Below are 18,245 nucleotides of genomic sequence, written 5' to 3' on the forward strand. Positions count from 1 at the left end.
AGTAGATTCAGGATGTCTTGAGAATGGATGGAAACAACCAAACAGGTAAAACATAACCCAAACTATAGGGAGCAAAAGGTCATTGAGACATTGAGAAGAGTTCTTTCTAACAAAGCCTTAAAGGAACCCCCAAAATTCAACAGGAATGAAAAGGGCCCAGGGATAATCATCTAGAGAGTTAATTAGAAGTTAACTTTGAAAGAGATGTCCCTTTTCTGCTTAGACCCAGGGAGTGTTTAGAAGCAGCACTATCATCCCCACACCGCTGTCCCCCTCCCACCCCACCCGCGTTGCAATACAAAGTTCCTTCTAAACGAGGATAAGAATATAAGAATCAATGAATCAACCTAAAGCAGGCCTTTGTTATGAGTGTAGGGGCTGAAATGCTGAGCAGAGTGTGAATCAGACTGCTTTCTTCCTTCAGGATAAAGCTCTTACTATCACTCTCAGTTTGAAGGATCTGGCAGAGAAGACTTACAGAGTGGATATTGGGCTAGAGCACAGCTAATGTATGACCAGGCCATGGGGAAGGGTCAAGAGTGCTCACCTCTGGAAACCAAAGCTTCCTGCACCTAGTGTTCTGTAGTAGGTCCTGCCTGTCCTCAGTGAGTCCACTAAAATGAGAACCTGAATCCACCAATACACAAATAAGGATACTCTTTGGGTTGAGAAAGAACAACCCTGCTAAAAATTTCATTTTAATTCTCAAACAGATATTTGATTAGATATCTAAGAATCAATAAACATTAGAATTAAACAAAGATACTGTAAAATAAATCTATCGACTTCCAATAAGTCTCTACAAATTCGTCTTCTGTGTTATTTAAAAGACTATTGCATCCATTGAGAACAGACACATGATGACAAAGAAACAAGCCATTAGCCTTCTTAGAAGTTGTATATATCATTACAGGATAATAAATGTACTGAGTTGCAGAAATGACACTAGGGTAGGCCATGAGGGTTATTCTCAAGGAGTAAAGCATGAAATTTTTAAAAATGGAATTTATGAGAGTTAATAGACACAAAGAATAACATATTGGAACATCTAAAGGACGGTGAAAAATATTATTTTTAATAGGAGACAATTGCCAAAAGCTAAAGAAACATATCTCCAGATTAAACCTATAGAATATAAGGGTCTGTCAAAACCAAAATAGAATAAATAGAGGAAAAAGTGAGACTCTCACCTGAAATGATGCTACATCAATAATTCTTGTTACATGAGAAAAATGAAAACCTGATTTGTTTGAGCCAATAGTTTGACATTTGTTCCTAGCACCTCATATAATTTCTAAGGAGTACAAAGTCCAAGATACGTCAGTAATGACAACAAATTTATGGGTTTTACCTGGCAAAGATAGAACTTTGACATATGTACACACGAACAAGCAAGTAAACAAACTAAATATATCTATGTATGCTGTTTACAAGAGGCATATCTCAAGAATGAACTTCTGAACAAAGATATGCAAGTTAAAGTCTTTAAAAAAAGATAACAGTGATGATAGTAAGATAATTCAAAGTGAAAGTTATTAAATAGGTTAAAATGATACAATATCAGATACAAAAGAAGTTAACATTTTTACAACTGAATGGTATATACAATTCCAAACTAAAATTTTGAAAATCCAGATATTGGTTTTATGAAAGATATTACCCAAATGCATTCAAGAAGGAATAGAAGATACATAAGGAGTTGTAAACATTGCCAGAGAGATATAAGAAGACTATCACAATGATGTCTATTACTGCTCTATGTGTAGTACTAAAATATTGGTCCCTCAAGAGGAGATTATACACATTGATACATTTAACGAACAACAATATGAAAATACAATAGATAAATGTATCATGTGGATATGTGCCCTAAAATCTATTTCAGTAAAAATAGTATAATATAAATAAAATGACATCATTTATATAAAATGTCATAATATATAAACAATTACACACATGTATCTATACATTTTTGTAATAGTATAAAAATGAATAAAAACTATAACTGAGTTTCTTGATAGTGGATACTACTGCCAGACCCTTGGAATTTAATTTTGATATTCATGAAGCTTCCTTCAACAATATTTTCTTTAAAAAATATCTAAAGAAAAAGGATACAACATTAAGATTTTATGAAGTGGATTAATAGACATTTTTATTATCTTGCTTTCTATTAATTTTTGTGTGTTTAAAATATTACAAAATAAATAATATCTATTCAAAAGGAACTGATTATAAATTATTAGAAGCAATAGTAATTCTGTAAAGTGAGCAGACATAAGCACAAAATAGAAATGAAATTAATGTCTTTCCTAGTAAGCAGAAATGATTAGAAAATGTAATGAAAAACTCAATTTGCTATAAAAATAAAACATTGAATTACTTAAACCAAACATTATAACTAATAGGAAAAAATTAAACACAGTTTTATGAAAAAAACTTTTATTTTAGGACCAATCTTAAAATAAAGATAAAAAAATTTAATTGTAAATTTTCATCCAAATAAATCTTTGAATACAAAGCAACTCTAAAAGATTTTGCCTGTTTTTGTGAAATTCAATATATTTGTCTAAAATAAATAAGGAAAAGGAATGTGCAAGAATAAAAGTTATTTTTTTAAAAGGATTATATATCCTTTCAGTATAATTGATAATCTCATTCTAAATTTAATCAGTAGGAAAAATATGCAATAAAAAAGATTTTTTTAACATCGATATTGGAGTATAATTGCTTTACGTGTTAGTTTCTGCTTTATAACAAAGTGAATCAGTTATACATATACATATGTTCCAATATCTCTTCCTTCTTGCATCTCCCTGCCTCCCACCCTCCCTATCCCACCCCTCTACGTGGTCACAAACCACCGAGCTGATCTCCCTGTGCTATGTAGCTACTTCCCACTAGCTACCTACTTTACGTTTGGTACTGTATATATGTCCATGTCACTCTCTCACTTTGTCACAGCTTACCCTTCCCCCTCACCATATCCTCAAGTCCATTCTCTAGTAGGTCTGTATCTTTATTCCTGTCTTACCCCTAGGTTTTTCATGACCTTTTTTTTCCCCTTAGATTCCATATATATGTGTTAGCATACAGTATTTGTTTTTCTCTTTCTGATTTACTTCATTCTGTATGACAGACTCTAAGCCCATCCGCCTCACTACAAATAACTCAATTTTGTTTCTTTTTATGGCTGAGTAATATTCCATTGTATATATGTGCCACATCTTCTTTATCCATTCATCTGTTGATGGACACTTAAGTTGCTTCCATGTACTGGATATTGTAAATAGAGCTGCAATGAACATTTTGGTACATGACCCTTTTTGAATTATGGTTTTCTCAGGGTATATGCCCAGCAGTGGGATTGCTGGGTCATATGGTAGTTCTGTTTGTAGTTTTTTAAGGAACCTCCATACTGTTCTCCAGAGTGGCTGTACCAATACACATTCCCACCAGCAGTGCAAGAGTGTTCCCCTTTCTCCACACCCTCTCCAGCATTTATTGTTTCTAGATTTTTGATGATGGCCACTCTGACGGGTGTGAGATGATATCTCATTGTAGTTTTGATTTGCATTTCTCTAATGATTAATGACGTTGAGCATTCTTTCATGTGTTTGTTGGCAATCTGTGTATCTTCTTTTGAGAAATGTCTATTTAGGTATTCTTCCCATTTTTGGATTGGGTTGTTTGTTTTTTTGTTATTGAGCTGCATGAGCTGCTTGTAAATCTTGGAGATTAATCCTTTGTCAGTTGCTTCATTTGTAAATATTTTCTCCCATTCTGAGGGTTGTCTTTGGTCTTGTTTATGGTTTCCTTTACTGTGCAAAAGCTTTTAAGTTTCATTAAGTCCCATTTGTATACTTTTGTTTCTATTTCCATTTCTCTAGGAGGTGGGTCAAAAAGGATCTTGCTGTGATTTATGTCATAGAGTGTTCTGCCTAAGTTTTCCTCTAAGAGTTTGATAGTTTCTGGTCTTACATTGAGGTTTTTAATCAATTTTGAGTTCATTTTTGTGTATAGTGTTAGGGAGCATACTAATTTCATACTTTTACATGTACCTGTCTAGTTTTCCCAGCACCACTTATTGAAGAGGCTCTCTTTTCTCCACTGTATATTCTTGCCTCCTTTATCAAAGATATGGTGACAGTATGTGAGTGGGTTTATCTCTGGGCTTTCTATCCTGTTCCATTGATCTATATTTATGTTTTTGTGCCAGTACTATACTGTCTTGATTACTGTAGCTTTGTAGTATAGTCTGAAGTCAGGGTGCCTGATTCCTCCAACCCCATTTTTTATTCTCAAGATTGCTTTAGCTATTCGGGGTCTTTTGTGTTTCCATACAAACTGTGAAATTTTTTGTTCCAGTTCTGTGAAAAATGCCAGCGGTAGTTTGATAGGGATTGCATTGAATCTGTAGATTGCTTTGGGTAGTAGAGTCATTTTCAAAATGTTGATTCTTCCAATCCAAGAACATGGTATATCTCTCCATCTGTTTGTTTCATCTTTAATTTCTTTCATCAGTGTCTTTTAATTTTCTGCATACATGCCTTTTTTCTCCTTAGGTAGGTTTATTCCTAGATATTTTATTCATTTTGTTGCAATGGTAAATGGGAGTGTTTTCTTAATTTCACTTTCAAATTTTTCATAATTAGTGTGTAAGAATGCCAGAGATTCCTGTGCATTAATTTTGTATCCTGCTACTTTACCAAATTCATTGATTAGCTCTACTAGATTTCTGGTAGCATTTTTAGGATTCTCTATGTATAGTATCATGTCATCTGCAAACAGTGACAGCTTTACTTCTTTTCCGATTTGGATTCCTTTGGTTTCCTTTTCTTCTCTAATTGCTGTGGCTAAAACTTCCAAGGTATGTTGAATAATAGTGGTGAGAGTGGGCAACCATGTCTTGTTTCTGATCTTAGTAGAAATGCTTTCAGTTTTTCACCATTGAGTATGATGTTGGCTGTGGATTTGTCATATACGGCATTTATTATGTTGAGGAAAGTTCTCTCTATGCCTACTTTCTGCAGGGTTTTTATAATAAATGGGTGTTGAATTTTTTCAAAAGCTTTCTCTGCATCTATTGAGACGATTGTATGGTTTTTCTCCTTCAATTTGTTAATATGGTGCACCACGTTGATTGATTTGTGTATACTGAAGAATCCTTGCATTCCTAGAATAAACCCCACTTGATCATGATGTATGATCCTTTTAATGTGCTGTTGGATTCTGTTTGCTAGTATTTTGTTGAGGATTTTTACATCTATGCTCATCAGTGATATAAGCCTGTGGTTTTCTTTCTTTGTGACATTTTTGTCTGGTTTTGGTATCAGGGTGATGGTGGCCTCGTAGAATGAGTTTGGGAGTGTTCCTCCCTCTGCTATAATTTGGAAGATTTTGGGAAGGATAGGTGTTAACTCTTCTCTAAATGTTTGATAGAATTCGCCTGTGAAGCCATCTAGTCCTGGGCTTTTGTTTGTTGAAAGATTTTTAATCACAGTTTCAATTTCAGTGCTTGTGATCATTTTTTTCATATTTTCTATTTCTTCTTGATTCAGTCTTGGCAGGTTTTGCAGTTCTAAGAATTTTTCCATTTCTTCCAGGTTGTCCATTTTATTGGCATATAGTTGCTTGTAGTAATCTCTCATGATCTTTTGTATTTATTTAGTGTCCGTTTTTACTTCTTCTTTTTCATTTCTAATTCTATTGATTTGAGTCTACTCCCTTTTCTTCTTGTTGAGTCTGGCTAATGGTTTATCAATTTTGTTTATCTTCTCAAAGAACCAGCTTTTAGTTGTATTGATCTTTGCTATCATTTCCTTCATTTATTTTTCATTTATTTCTGATCTGATCTTTATGATTACTTTCCTTCAGCTAACTTTGGGTTTTTTTTTTTATTCTTCTTTCTCTAATTGCTTTAGGTGCAATGTTAGGTTGTTTATTAGAGATGTTTCCCATTTCTTAAGGTAGCATTGTATTGCTATAAACTTCCCTCTTAGAACTGCTTTTGCTGCATCCCATAGGTTTTGGGTCATCCTGTCTCCATAGTCATTTGTTTCTAGGTATTTTTTGATTGCCTCTTTGATTTCGTCAGTGATCGCTTTGATATTAAATAGTGTATTGTTTAACCTCCATGTGTTTGTATGTTTTACAGATCTTTTCCTATAATTGATATCTCGTCTAATAGCATTGTTGTCGGAAAAGATACTTGATACAATTTCAATTTTCTTAAATTTACCAAGCTTGATTTGTGACCCAAGATATGATCTATCCTGGAGATTGTTCCATGAGCACTTGAGAAAAATATGTATTCTGTTGTTTTTGGATGGAATGTCCTATAAATATCAATTAAGTCCATCTTGTTTAATGTATCATTTAAAGCTTGTGTTTCCTTATTTATTTTCATTTTGGATGATCTGTCAGTTGGTGAAAGTGCGGTGTTAAAGTCCCCTACTATGAATGTGTTGATTTCCCGTTTTATGGCTGTTAGTATTTGCCTTATATATTGAGTGTTCCTATGTTGGGTGCATAAATATTTACAATTTTTATATCTTCTTCTTGGATCGATCCTTTGATCATTATGTAGCGTCCTTCTTTGTCTCTTGTAATAGTTTTTATTTTAAATTCTATTTTGTCTGATATGAAAATTGCTACTCCAGCTTTCTTTTGATTTCCATTTGCATGGAATATCTTTTTCCATACCCTCACTTTCAGTCTGTATGTATCCTAGGTCTGAAGTGGGTCTCTTGTAGACAGCATATATATGGGTCTTGTATTTGTATCCATTCAGCCAGTCTGTGTCTTTTGGTTGGAGCATTTAATCCATTTACATTAAAGGTAATTATCAATATGTATGTTCCTATTCCCATTTTCTTAATTGTTTTGGGTTTGTTATTTTAGGTATTTTCCTTCTCTTGTGTTTCTTGCTTAGAGAAGTTCCTTTAGCATTTGTTGTATAGCTGGTTTGGTGGTGCTTAACTCTCTCAGCTTTTGTTTGTCTGTAAAGGTTTTAATTTCTCTGTCAAATCTGAATGATAACCTTGCTGTGTAGAGTATTCTTGGTTGTAGGTTTTTCTCCTTCATCACTTTTAATATGTCCTGCCAGTCCCTTCTGGCTTGCAGAGTTTCTGCTGAAAGATCAGCCCTTAATCTTATGGGGATTCCTTTCTGTGTAATTTGTTGTTTTTCCCTTGCTGCTTTTAAAATGTTTTCTTTGTAGTTAATTTTTGATAGTTTAATTAATATGTGTCTTGGCATGTTTCTCCTTGGATTTACCCTTTATGGGACTCTCTGTGCTTACTGGACTTGATTAACTATTTCTTTTCCCATATTAGGGAATTTTTCAACTATAATCACTTCAAATATTTTCTCAGTCCCTTTCTTTTTCTCTTCTTCTTCTGGGGTCCCTATAATTCAAATGTTGGTGCATTTAATGTTGTCCCCAAGGTCTCTGAGACTGTCCTCCTCAGTTCTTTTCATTCTTTTTTTTTTCTTTATTCTGCACTGTAGTATTTATTTCCACTATTTTATCTTCCAGGTCACTTATCCGTTTTTCTGCCTCAGTTATTATGCTATGGATTCCTTCTAGAGTATTTTTAATTTCATTTATTGTGTTGTTCATCATTGCTTGTTTCCTCTTTAGTTCTTCTAGGTCCTTGTTAAATGTTTCTTACATTTTCTCTATTCTATTTCCAAGATTTTGGATCATCTTTACTATCATTATTCTGAATTCTTTTTCAGGTAGACTGCCTCTGTCCTCTTGATTTGTTACGTCTGGTGGGTTTTTACCTTGCTCCTTCATCTGCTGTGTGTTTTTCTGTCTTCTCATTTTGCTTATTTTACTGTGTTTGGGGTCTCCTTTTTGCAGGCTGCAGGTCTGTAGTTCCTTTTGTTTTTGGTGTCTGTCCCCAGTGTCTAAAGTTGGTTCTGGGCCTCCCTGGTGGCGCAAGTGGTTGAGAGTCCGCCTGCCGATGCAGGGGATACGGGTTCGTGCCCCAGTCTGGGAGGATCCCATATGCCGCGGAGCGGCTGGGCCCGTGAGCCATGGCCGCTGAGCCTGCGCGTCCGGAGCCTGCGCGTCCGGAGCCTGTGCTCCGCAACGGGGGAGGCCACAACAGTGAGAGGCCCGCATACCGAAAAAAATAAAAAAATAAATAAATAAAGTTGGTTCCATGCATTGTGTAGGCTTCCTGATGGAGGGGAGTAGTGCCTGTGTTCTGGTGGATGAAGCTGGATCTTGTCTTTCTGGTGGGCAGGTCCACATCTGGTGGTGTGTTTTGGGGTCTGTGACCTTATTATGATTTTAGGCAGCCTCTCTGCTAATGGGTGGGGTTGTGTCCCTTTCTTGCTAGTTGTTTGGCATAGGGTGTCCAGCACTGTAGCTTGCTGGTTGTTGAGTGAAGCTGGGCCTTGGTGTTGTGATGGAGATCTCTGGGAGATTTTCACCATTTGATGTTACGTGGAGCTGGGAGGTCTCTTGTTGACCCGTGTCCTGAAGTTGGCTCTCCCACCTCAGAGGCACAGCACTGACTCCTGGCTGGTTCAGCAAGAGCCTTTCATCCACATGGCTCAGAATAAAAGGGAGAAAAAGTAGAAAGAAGAAAAAAGAGGATAAAATAAAATAAAATAATATAGTTATTAAAATAAAAAATAATTATTAAGAAAAAAATTTTTAAGTAAAAAAAAAAACAAAAATGGATGGACAGAACCCCAGGGCAAATGGTGAAAGCAAAGCTATACAGACAAAATCTCACACAAAACCATACACATACACAGTCAGATAAAGAGGAAAAGGGGAATAAATAATATACCTTGCTCTCAAAATCCACCTCCTCAATTTGGGATGATTCATTGTCTATTCAATTATTCCACAGATGCAGGGTACATCAAGTTGATTTTGGAGATTTAATCCGCTGCTCCAGAGACTGCTGGGAGAAATTTCCCTTTCGCTTCTTTGTTCACACAGTTCCTGGGATTCAGCTTTAGATCTGGACCTACCCCTGTGTGTAGGTCACATGAGGGCATCTGTTCTTTGCTCAGACAGGACGGGTTTAAAGGAGCAGCTCATTCGGGGCTCTGGCTCACTCAGGCCGTGGGGAGGGAGGGGTACGGATGCGGGGCAAGCCTGCGGTGGCTGAGGCCGGCGTGACATTGCACCAGCCTGAGGTGCTCCATGCATTCTCCTGGGGAAGTTGTCCCTGGATCATGGGACCCTGGAAGTGGCGGGTTGCACAGGCTCCCAGGAGGAGAGGTGTGGAGAGTTACCTGTGCTTGCACACAAGCTTCTTGTTGGTGGCAGCAGCAGCCTTAGCGTCTTATGACTGTCCCTGGGGTCCGTGCTGAGAGCCGTAGCTCATGCCCATCTCTGGATCTCCTTTAAGCAGCGCTCTTAATCCCCTCTCCTTGTGCACCAGGAAACAAAGAGGGAAGAAAAAATCTCTTGCCTCTTTGACAGCTCCAGACTTTTTCCCGGATTCCCCCTGGCTAGCCGTGGTGCACTAACCCCTTCAGTCTGTGTTCACACTGCCAATTCCAGTCCTCTCCCTGCGATCCGACCTCCAAAGCTTGAGCCTCAGCTCCCAGTCCCTGCCCATCCTGGCGGGTGAGCAGACAAGCCTCTCAGGCTGGTGAGTCCTGGTCGGCACTGATCCTAAAGATATTTTTGATACACATACTCAATATATGTCCTGACTTATAAGTGTGAATTTTATTTATTTATTTATTTTTAAGCTTTTTCTTGATGTGGACCATTTTTAAAGTCTTTATTGAGTTTGTTACAATATTGCTTCTGTTTTATGTTTTGGTTTATTGGCCAAGAGTCATGTGGGATCTTAGCTCCCTGACCAGAGATCAAACCCACATTCCCTGCATTGGAAGGCAAAGTGTTAACCACTGGACTGCCAGGGAAGTCCATGCATTTTAAAAAAGAACAATAGTTGAAAGAATGTTTACCAGAAAGTATATATATATATATAATGCTGAAAATAAGCAGCATCTAAAAAAGACTTATGTACTTATTGGAAAATTGCCTTCACCATAGGGAAAATAAATCTCTTCTTAACTCTTAAAAATAAATTCCTTAGAGAATAAATGTAGGAGCAAAATATTTTGTGTAAGTGAGGGAGGCTATATGACATAATCAAATATACAAGAATTCATCTTTGAGCTTACAAAACACTTTCCCATTGTAATGACAGAAAAGAATAAGATGCAAGAAGAATTTTAGATGCAGTGGTGAAAAATGAGGAATGCAGTGGGACCCTTTTAACCACAAATGACCTCCTTTCCCTAACTGCATATTGTGTCCAGCTTCAAAGTTAGGAAACACAGTCAAGATTCACAACTTTTCTCTTTAGTCATGTGCAGATGATGGAAGTCTCCATTGCCATGGACCAAATGTTAAAAGCCAAAGGTACTGTTGATTCACATATTTGCTTGTAAGCTCTAGAAGAACTAATAATTGACTGTGTATGACTCACAAGGCAATACCTGAATTGTGGTACCTTTCATCCTCCTTTTAGCCAAGTTTTCTTTCTCTCTCTCTCTCTCTCTCTCTCTCTCAATTTTTTCTCAAGAATAAAGTTTTTAGTTTATAGATTTTGGCCTTGTAAACTTGATTAAAATTATAACTGACCTGAAAATTACTTCAAATCTAAATCTATCTTTTTTAAGTTTCAAATAAGTTCAGATTTGCTTTTTTGTTTAATTGTATGCCTTGGTGTGTGGTGGTTTCAGCCTGGGACAGAAGCAGGGCTATCTAAATATATTAAGAGAGCCTGTTCCCTTGTTGTTTATGGTTGATGATAATTGGAAAGGATGAGAAGACTTGCAGGAGGGTGGGATCATATGTGACTTCCAGACCAGAGAGGTTTGGCTACTATTCAGAAAAGTACTCAAACCTTGTGATGTTTGTCTTCATGGGTTAACCTTCATAGATCCATTCCTCTCCAATGATTGTGTTCATCCTACCCAATTTCTTTATGGGATTTCTAATGAATAAGCTGTTCTTGGTAGCATTTCTGAAATAGATACTCTCTTTGGGAATAAATATTTAAATAAAATCAAGGATGAGGTTTCCATCAAAGGGTTTTAAGGGAAGTTAGAAATATTTGAGAAAGAGACCATCATCTTTTGAAACTGATATCAGGTTGATTTACTAACATTATCATATTGGTACCACTGATAGATATTTGTAGGCCCAGTTACTGTAGAGTAGATGGTTTAATCCAGTGGTTACTATATCTCTTTCCACTTTGTGGAGTTTGTCTTAAAATAGTTTAGGCATATACTAAATTATTAAACCCTACAGCTAACCCAGTGACTGGGTTTTGATTTAGTCTTTTGGTTACTTTTCACTTTGTGTTCTATACTTTTCAAAGAACCAAGATAACCAGGCAAGTAATAACATCCATGATCAAGAACAGAAAGTTAAAAGAAACATCATTGGTTTAGACATTTTGAGGACAAAATTCTAGAGATTCCAATTGAGGGAGTCATACGACAAACTATTCAAGTAATATGTGATTTGAAATCTTCTACTCTTCAATCATCAACAAAATAATGCAGCCTGAAATTATGTGTAGTAAATTAATATTTCTTTTTAATCAATTCATTTCTGATATGTAGGCAAAATAATACAGAACTATCATATCATCAACACTCATTATAAAGTTTGAAATCATTGCTTTAAAAATTCTTATTATTACTAGACACATTTAGTTCTCAAGCTAGTTCCTTGAAAATCATTTAATTTAAACTTCAGATTAATATTTTTCTTCTTTGTTTTATAAAATCCTACCTGTTTTTAAGGTAGGAACTATCTTTTCCATTGAATCCTCTACCTTCTCAAACCTATATTAATTTCTATTTTTTCAAACTCTTAGAATGCTGCATATTCTACACTGTGAAGAATGTATTCAAGTATAGTCTTCCTCATTATTTTTAAATAAACTCATCTCCAGAGAAGTACTTCAGGAATAATTCTCTTTTTCACCCAAGGAACATCCTGGACAAAACCTGTGAAAAACATACATTTCTTCATCAGTTTCTGGCTAACTCTTCAAGATGTGACTTTAGAATTAGAATTCAAAATAGAAAATACTCCTTTCCTTTAGCAAATAGGTATCAAATGATGGCAAAGACATCTCAGTAATACTATGCCAGTCCCTATATTAAAAAAAAAAAGATAAATTTCATACCTTGCCCTGTGATCAAGTTATTATTTGACTTCTAGTAATGAGTCTCTAACTAAAAGCAGCCTGTATTCTAAATGTCCATATACATATTTATTGTTTGATAATAACCCTCATTATTTTTTTCTTTCTCTTCTGAAGAAAAAATGGAAAATGCAGTTAGGTTTTCTGAGCAGACTCTAAAACTCTTCATTAGACCCTTGTGTGTGTTGCATTTCCTTGCTCAGTGTCCACCTCTCATTTGTGAGAACAAAGATGTCTTATGGGGAACAACACCTCTCCCACCCTGATATCACTTCCAGAAGTGAGAATTATTTTTGATCCCCCTGGCGACAGTGATTGATTTCTAAATTGACACATGATTCATTTTGAATAATTAGAGAAAATGCTAGGACTTTTTTTGGTAATATCAGGAAGGAGGCACTCTCTTTTCTCTGAGGTTACCAAATGTACAGGATGCAAGCTCATCATCATCTTGCCAAAATATCGGAAGGAACTGCATGGAAATAAAGTCAACATGGAAGAAAGAAAACTGAGATACCAAGATGGAGAGACACTGTGTCCTACAAATACATAATCCCCTGGATCTAGTTGTGCCTAAAAACCATCTAAGGGCTTTGCCATTATGTGAGTTAATATTGAGCCTTTTCTCCTTTAAGGTATGTTGGATTTGGTTTCTAACACTTGAAACTAAAATTGTCCTGAATCATGGAGATTATAGAGATGAAGTACTGAAACATTTTATTTAAAAGAGTTCACCATGGTATTGTTGCAGTTAAATATAACTAAAATTAAAATAAACATCAACCCTCAAGCTCTGGGTTGAAATACAGAAGAATGGATATTTAGGCTGTACCTCTTCTCCAAACAAAGGGTGACATTGGAAGAATAATTTGAATTATGTTAAGAAAAACATGTCATTTAAAAAGTCCTGCCTGTGCTTTGTGAGGCTCAGGGGCAAATAACATGATTAGACGGCCTTTTGTTTGGGAAAATACTTTAAGGAGTTGGTGCCATACAAGGGTAACAGAAGACTTAAATTAGGGGCAGAGCTCAACTTCTAATCAAAGTAAATAGCAGGAATTTGGTTTAGGAATCAAGCCAATAGGAAGCAGGGGGAAAGGGTCTGGAGTGAGGACTTAGAAGATTAAGACAAATGTAACCTACAAGATGTTTCCTATGACTGGAAAGAATTAATGGATTTTTAAGACAGGAAGATCCAATGTTCAATTTTAAGGAATTTCTTGTTCTTTTATATAATCCACTGCATTAATCTGAAATTGCTGTAAAAAGCTATTAAGTGTAAGAAGATTGTGTGACAAGTTCTTCGGCGGAGATGAACTGTTGGGATGTTGACCATAGTGGGCAGAGCCAGCTGGTATAAAGAGAGAGATAACAGCTAGAGGATCTAAAACCTTGTACTGAGCCAGTGGACATGGAAGCAGGCTATAGGGCACACTGACTCACAAGGCTGAAAGCTTCCTGCTCCTTCAGAAATCCTCAGAGACATTTTCCAGAATAATTCTGAAAAGCTGGAGGACTTGGTGGGGATTGGGGGAGAGGCATCAGTTTCACTAAGACTTAAATTTCTCTGCTTTCTTAATCAAGGTAATTCCTGAAAGGTGGCAGGATATGCCATTCCAAAATACGCTTACATATTGATTACAGGCATACATCAGAGATACTGCAGGTTCAGTTGCTGACCACAGCAATAGAGCAAATATCACAATAAAAGAAGTCACACAAATTTTTTTTTTGTTTCCCAGTGCATATAAAAGCTTTGTTTACACTATACTGTAGTCTGTTAAGTTGAAATAGTATTATGTCTAAAACAACAATGTACATAACTTAATTAAAAAATAGTGCTCTTGGGAAAATGGGGCTAATAGGCTTCTACATGTGCAATAAAGTAAAGCACAATGCAATGAGGAATGCCTGTATTTGGAGCTGAAAACATTTGAGAAGAAGCAGGCATAATAAAAGCTCTCTGCCCTTCCCCTATTTACCTAAAAACAGGACATAAATTTGTAAAGATGTCCTCTCTTCCCTATCAGAAAGGACAAAGTTAGTTACTGGAGAACTGTGAACTCTAAGCCCAGAGATGGCACTAGTGGAATCTACATAACAAGCTTTATTAAAAGAACTTCTTCCATTAGGTTCCTCATATATTTGAGATAGGAAGGAAATGGGCCAGGCACAACTGTTAGACGAATGTGGAGGGGGGCACAGGAGTTGAGGAAAACAGGATACAAAAAAATCTGGCTCGAATCAGCTAAAACCAAGTTGGCATCGAGCATGGTCCGAGCATGGTATGGTCATTGACCTTTAACTCATTATATCTTCTTTAGAATACTAAAAAGCACTCCCCCTCGCACCATGACAGTTCCACAGCTGACCATAAAAGGCCAAAGGTGTGGAGTGGCCCAACTTCTAGAAATCTCTACCCCTCAACAAGAATATTCCTCCCACTCGTTAGCATGTGAAATTACCCAGCCCATAAACATTAACAACCCCTCACTCCAGGGCCGCTCTTGCCTTCTGAGATGGACCACATTCTGTCTATGGGGTGTGTATCTCTCTGAGTAAACCTGCTTTCACACTACTTTGACTCATTCTTGAATTCTTTCCTCCATGAAGCCAAGGACCCTCAATTTGCAGCCTGTCCCAGGGACTCGGACATGTCCCAGGAGGTGGTGTTTCCTTCTCTTGCATCATCTTTACCTTCCTGCAGTTTTCAACACCTAAAATCTCAAAGTCCTTTTCCATTGTCTTATCAGTTCTCCACAAATTTATTGTTCTTTGCTAAGATGACATATAAGCTCAAGTTCGAACCACTCCTTTGAGTTCCTCACCACTGAATTCTCCCATGTGTATGTGCCATGCCTGTGTTAATAAACTTCTCTTTATTTTTCTCTTGCTAATCTATCTTTTGCTCATCCAATTTATGTCACAAATCAGAGAAAAAGACTTTTTCCTCCCAAAGCAGGACTGAGACAAGCATTCATAGACAGTGGTTTATTTGAGAGTGATCCACAGAAACCATGGCAAGGTGAGAGGAAGAGTGAGACAGGAAGAGAGGGAGACCAATAAAGGGTATGTTCGTGGGCAGGTTACCATGGGGACAACCGGGGCTCAGTTCCCCTGAGGATCCTCCAAGAGTCACTCAGGAGAACTCAGTCCTTGCAAAGTTCAGGGAACCTCACCCCTTGTTAGTTGAGGGGTGGCTTTCGGGGACATGAGCATCCTGGCACTTCCTGTTTCCACTTGTGAGTCAGGCATCCTCCTAGAACCAGAGGCAGCATTCAGGTAGACAAAGATGCAAGTATTTAAAGGAAAACAAAAACACTGGCACATGTGGGAATTTTTTATGATCTCAAGGATCTCCAGAGGGCAAGGGCTGTGGGGTAGAAGGAAATTAACAATATCTTTCCTATCCAGTAGTATTTGAAAGTCAGCAGAGAAAATTCATTTCATCATATATTTGTACTTGTAGAAATACTTAGTGGTTAGAGGAGGAAATAATCAAAGGCTATGTGTAAAAATTCAGAATAAAACTTCTATATCACTCTCTATATAAATTCTATATCTATACTCTTTTAGAAGGTAATGACAATAGACTTGGGGATTCTTTACAATAGTCTGCTTCTATAGACCTTCTCTTCATTTTCCTTTCATTTAAAAAATGTCATGAAATATTAATTTAATTAACTAAGAAATGTTTTAATTATACAGAAAACACAAAAACAAGTATAATGAATATCCATTTTACTGTCACTCAGATTTACCATTCTGTCATGTCTGCAAAGACACCTGATCACGACCTGTAGAGTGTTACACTACTGTGTAGAGTAACAGTATGCAGAGAATCTGAAACTCCTGTGTGTTGCTGGTAAGAGAGGAAATTTGTACTTTTCAGAGAAAACTTTGGCAAAAGATCTAGTGAAGTGGAATATGCCTATGAAACTACTATCCAGAAAATTCATTTCCAGGTGTCTGCCTTAGAGAAACTCTTGCAAATGGCTTTAAGGAAACATTTATAAGCACTGTTTGTAACAACAATAAAGTACAAAATAATACAGTTGTCTCTTCATTGGTTAATAGATAAAAAAATTTTTTTATTCATATAGAGGAATTTAAATAGCACTTAAAATCCTTGCTGTAGCCTGTGGTGTTGTTCTCAAATGCTGTCCTTACCTGTAACAGGATTTTACTCCCTTATCTGGCAGCAGATGCTAATGTCTGCTTTAAGCCTATTATTTTTAGGTGCCCTTTCCTATGGGGAGATTAAAACTCCCATCCCACCAAGGTCAGGTGAGGCAATATGACTTGCTGAGAACAATGAAATGTAGACAGGAATGATGACGCCACTTCCAAGCAGGAGTGAAGAGCCATTGTGTGTCTGTTACCTGTTCCCTGGGCCATGAGAACAACAATGCCCCAGATAGAAGTGGATCTTTCTATCTAGGTCCAAAATAATGAGAAATGAAAGACCCAGAGCTCATATGGCCTATGAATGAGACTTAAACTTGTTAATTTGGTAGCACTGAGATCCTCAGGTTGTTTGTAGCATAATTCCAGAAAGTATGGTTTCCCACCTAGATGGCTGGATACTTGGGGTTCTATGCAGAGAGTAATAAGGAGGAAAAGGATGTGCTGTAAATTTTATCAGAGGCAAATTGGAGATATCAATTTATATAATAATATTGGTCATCTCCAGGTGTTGTAAAATTAACTATCCTTGATTAATAAACATGGGAGGGATTCCCTGGTGGTGCAGTAGTTGAAAAAAAAACTACTACTACTACTACTAATAATAATAATAATAATAAACATGGGAAAATAGTTCCTTCTAGTCAATAAATGTAGGTGATCTGTAGAAGGTGTTTTATATTGTATGGCCTTTGGAATCAGATCTGTGTGTGGATACTGGGCCTGCCATTCAAGGCTCTGTATCCTTTGGTTTAACCTAACTGACCCTGAAGTGGTCCTTACATAGGGGAAGCTTTTAGTGTTTTGTAGCTATTATAAAATAAAAGATTTCAAACTGTCAAGTCCTTGGCATGGGTGCTAAATTAGTGAGCTTTAAAAAATAAAAATAAGATGTATAGCTAATTCACTTTCTTATACAGCAGGAACTAACAATTGTAATGCAATTATACTCCAATAAAGATGTTATAAAAAAAAAGAAAAGGAGAAAAAGAAAATGGACTTTGAAAAAAGAAAAATAAGTATGTTGTTCAATTTGTATAATACTAAGAACTACAGATATATATGATGTTAAACCAGGCTCTGGACCTATGAGTGTGTATCACTCCATAGGTATACTTTTCATTTTTAATTGTACATACAGTAAAGGATGTATTTGAGTTTGATGATTTCTTTTTTTTTAACAAACAGAACCATCATCTGCAGCAAAAAAAAAAAAAAAAACATTACCAGTCCCTAGAACTCCTCTTTGTGCCTCCATCTGACACTATGCTTGACCGAAGTTCAATCATTATCCTGACTCCTAGCAGCTTAAATTAGTTCTGTCAGTTTTCGTACTTTATGTGAATGGAAAAATACAACACACACTCTTTCAGACAATGTTATGTTTGTGAGATTCACTCATATTGCTGTGAATAGTAGTAGATCATTTATTCTCAGTGTAGTGTAATATTTCATTGCTTGAATGATCATAATTTAGTTATCCATTCCATAGTTGTTGAATTTGGGTGTTGTTCAGGTTTGGGCTATTATGAAGAGCAGTTATTCTAATACATGTCTTTTACTAAGCACGTTTACATGTTTCTGTGGTGGGTACTCTTAGGAGTACTATTGCTACTTCCACCATTGGGCATGTAGATGTTCAGTGTTAGCAACAGTCAGACAGTTTGCAAATGTAACTGTGCCAATTTGTACTTCTAGCAGCTGTATATGAAAGTTCTGATTCCTCTACATTCTAGCCAAAACTTGGAGTTTTTTTTTCTATTTTTATTTTATCTATTGTGGTAGATTAGTAGTGGCATCTCATTGTGGTTTTAATTTTATTTTCTGATGACTAATGAAGTT

This window comes from Mesoplodon densirostris, chromosome 16 (assembly GCF_025265405.1).
Source record: "Mesoplodon densirostris isolate mMesDen1 chromosome 16, mMesDen1 primary haplotype, whole genome shotgun sequence".
Lineage (NCBI taxonomy): Eukaryota > Metazoa > Chordata > Mammalia > Artiodactyla > Ziphiidae > Mesoplodon > Mesoplodon densirostris.